This window comes from Fonticula alba (genome assembly GCF_000388065.1).
Source record: "Fonticula alba strain ATCC 38817 unplaced genomic scaffold supercont2.8, whole genome shotgun sequence".
NCBI lineage: Eukaryota > Rotosphaerida > Fonticulaceae > Fonticula > Fonticula alba.
The window spans coordinates 949,405-952,982 of NW_009242978.1; the positions used below are offsets into that span (position 1 = coordinate 949,405).

The 3,578-nt window shown below is 70.7% G+C and overlaps 1 protein-coding gene across 1 annotated transcript in view; it reads right to left on the reverse strand.

Annotated features, from left to right (window-relative positions):
• The window catches only part of H696_04869 (hypothetical protein), an 8,785-nt gene that overhangs the window by 2,811 nt on the left and 2,396 nt on the right, over positions 1–3,578 (reverse strand). The window lies entirely within an intron of this gene.

The following is a 3,578-nucleotide window of genomic DNA, read 5'->3' on the forward strand; positions in this document are numbered from 1 at the left end:
CCCGAGACACCGGGCCCGGGCCCGGGGCCCGGGACAGAGTGGGGCCGGGGATGCGGAGAAAAGAAAACAAAGAGCACGGCGACATCGAAGAAATGGGCCCGAAAAGGAGGCGCCCGGCCGGGAGATGGCGGGCCAGCAGGCAGCCTTGCTAACTCTGTCCCCCGGTCTCCGTCGCATCTCGCCCCCCCCCCCCCCCCCCCCCCACACCAGGCCGTGTGGGGGCCGGGGGGAGGGCGAGGAGGGCGCCTGCCAGCTATGCGGGCCCCGGCGGGGCAGGGCAACAGTCAAGCACACACGGCCGGGGCGGTCCCGCCTCATATGAACAAAACCCCTTGCCCGTTGCCGAGCGTGCAAAGTGAACGCGCTCATGGCCTCCCGGCAAGAGCCACAGAGCCATCTGCGCACCGCGCGAAGTTCCCCGGCTGATGATCCCCCGGCGGCGGCCCTCGCGCGCGCCGGAGAACGAGACGGGGGGAGGAGGGGCAGGGGAGCACAGGCGCGCCCCATCCTGGGCCGCTCGAGGATGCGCAGCCGGCCCTGTGTGCGCCACGACACATTGCAGCCAGCCAACGTCCGCCTCCGCCCCCCCCCCGCACCCCCGCCGCCGGTGCAAATGAGGGGGGCCGCGCGGCATGCTGGAGGTGACCCCTCTCGGGTCCGAGTCCTGAAACAGACATGCTCTCTTCCCGGGCGCCGACGGTGGACGGGGGTGCCCGGAGCACCACCACCACCATCATCACCCCCCCCCCACCCCCGGCCTTGGACAGTTCGGCAAGGGCGAAAACAGAGGACTCCGCCCGCGCACGCGCACGCGCGCATTCCTCGGCTCGTGCGCGTCGGCGGAATCCCCCGGTGCGAGGAAACATTTATTCTAACTTTTCCTTTTCATGCGGCACACCCGCAGATGACGACGGCCCCCCCGGCGTGCGTCGTGCGTGCGTGGGGCGGAAGTGAGGAGGGGACTTATCCCACCGACTCTCTGCCCCCCTCCACTCCCCTGGCCCATATCTTCTAGAATGATGCCCCCCCCCCCTCAGCCAGGGCCAGGTCTGCCGCAGGGGGGTGGGAAAATGTCGCCCGCGGCCAAAGAGAGCCGGCAAGGACGCAACAAGGGCTCAGGCCGGTGGGGGGGGGGGGGGATATATACGCCGGGAGGACACCCGGCGCGTCGGCCTCGCGTGCCGTGTGACTGCCCACCCCATGCAGTCCGGTGAGCGGCCCGCGAGCGCGCGCGCGCGCGAAGCCCGAGCGGGAACTTTCCTCTTTTGCCCGAGCCATGCTGCCTCCGTCCCATCCGGGGGGGGGGAGGGGGCGCCAGCGCAGCGGGACGCAAAGACTGCTGCCAACACCGCGAGAGGCCTTTTGTCTTTTCGCGGCCTCTTGGGGCAGGCCCCCCCCCCCCCCGCGCCGGCTCGCCCCTTCCCTCCTGGAGGCCCTCCGTTGTCGGAACTTGCCAAGCCAAGCGAGCCGCACACACACACACACACACAGCTCACGGGGGGCAAGCACGCGGGAAGAAAGATAACACTGTCATATGGCTGGGAGGCTCCAAGACACAGGGCGGAACTCCACGCGGCATGACCTGGCGCACCTCCGAACCTTCTCGCGCTGCTCCCGGCACAGCCTCGCTCCCTCGCCATCCCGATTGCCGGAGTGCGCACACACGCCCGCCCGCAGTCAAGGACGAGCGCGGGCGTGTCGCGGCCATCATCACCATCGGCCATATCATCCGCCGAGGGGGGGGGGGGGGGGGGGGGGGGGGGGGAACCCGGCCGAGGCGAAAGAGTGTTGCCGGCTTCCGGACAGGGACGCCCGTGAAAACCTCGCGAATCTGCGTCCGTGAGGGGGACCCCACAAAGGCCCGAGGGTCGCCCAGGCATATTTCTCTAAACCCTGAGTAGTTGCCAATTTTCGAGCCTCTCACACCGAAACCAACTATGATGTAAATGTCCCTATGTCCAAACCTGCAACATCATCCTGCGCTTTCTCACAGTCCTGGTCTGGTCGCAGCCGCCCGTCCGCTGGCACATGGAATCCGGGTCTCCCCGTGGACATGATCTCGTGCCCGGCCCGGTGTGATGCTGCCCGGCTTTCAAAGAGACACCATCCACCGGCGAGTGAGGGGGAGAGAGAGTGAGAGCACGGGGGCGTTCCCCCTTTTCTCGGGGCCCCCGGCGCCAGGCGAGGGGCGGCGGCCCAGTCAGCCGGGAACGATGTCCGTACGACACCGCACGGGGGGGGGGGGGATCCCAAATGCGGGTCTCGTTTCTAGGCCCTTCGCCGATTGCACCGGCTTCTGCCCTCTCTGTCGGGGGGGGGGGGGGGGGGGGGGGGGGGCGGGGGGGGGGGGGGGGGGGGGGGGGGGGGGGGGGGGGGGGGTGGGGGGGGGGGAGGGGGGGGGGGGGGGGGGGGGGGGGGGGGGGGGGCGGGGGGGGCCCGAGGCCATGCATCTTGCCAGCCTCCCCCCCCCCCCTCGGCTATCCACGCCGCTCGCCGGCCCACGCCTCCCCGCGGATGCACGCGCGCACCGGGCGCGCGCGCGAGGCGTTGGAGGACTAAAAACAAGGTCAGGAGGGGCCGAGCGCATGCGGCGCCGTCGGGAGCGCCGTCCGGCGCGCACCCACCCGCCCCCCGCCGGCACAGCTGCCGCCACTGCTCTGTCGATGGCCCTCTCACCCCCCGCCCCCACCCCGGCCCCCGCACGCGCTGCGACGATTACTGGTGCTGGGCCGCGGCGGAGCCGGTGGCACGGGGCTGCACCCGGGACCCACGCCGCCGGCGGGGCGGACGGTTGGCCTCCGGGGTGGTCACCGGATTGGGGCTGGTCGGTCCGGTCGCGGTGGAGTCCTTCGCCGCGGTCGGCACATGCTCCTCGGCAGCCTCGTCGCCAGGCCCAGCCGGAGACGAGAGGGAAAGCTGGCCGCCGGACAGGTTGCTGTTGCCACCGGCCACCTGGCCGGCGCTCTCGTCGCCGCCGTCGGCCGGAAGCTCGAAGTGCGTGCCATCCTCCCCGTCGACCATGCGTGGCGAGGAAACCGAGGTCGGCTGGATGTCCAGGTCATCCACCTGGAGCTGGCCGCCGGCGTTGGGGCCGGCCGCCATGTCGGAGGCCTCCTCCTCCTCCTCCTCCTCCTCCTCCTCCGGGAAGAGAACCGCCCCGCCGAGGCCGCGCCCCCCGGCCGGCGAGTTGACCGACAGGTTGGCCATGGCGTCCACCAGGATCGACGGCGAGTAGGACGCGAGGTCCCCATTGCCCGGGCGCATGTCGCGACCCGCGGCGGTGTATGGCTCGGGCGATGTCTCGCCGATCGCGAACTCGGCGCTGGTCTCCGGCGTGAAGGGGTCCTCCTCGTCGGAGTACCCGCCATCGGAGACGGCATCGCTGTCCTCCTCCTCCTCCTCGTCGGTCATGGCGTCCGAGCCACCGCGGAAGACCCCGGTGAAGCCGAGCGAGTAGGCGACTATGTGTGCACATGCGCGGCAACGGAGGGAGGAGAGGGGGAGAGAGAGAGAAAGAAACAAACACACAAAGATGCGATAGCACAAAAGGAGAACCGGGGCAGATGGAGTCAGACACA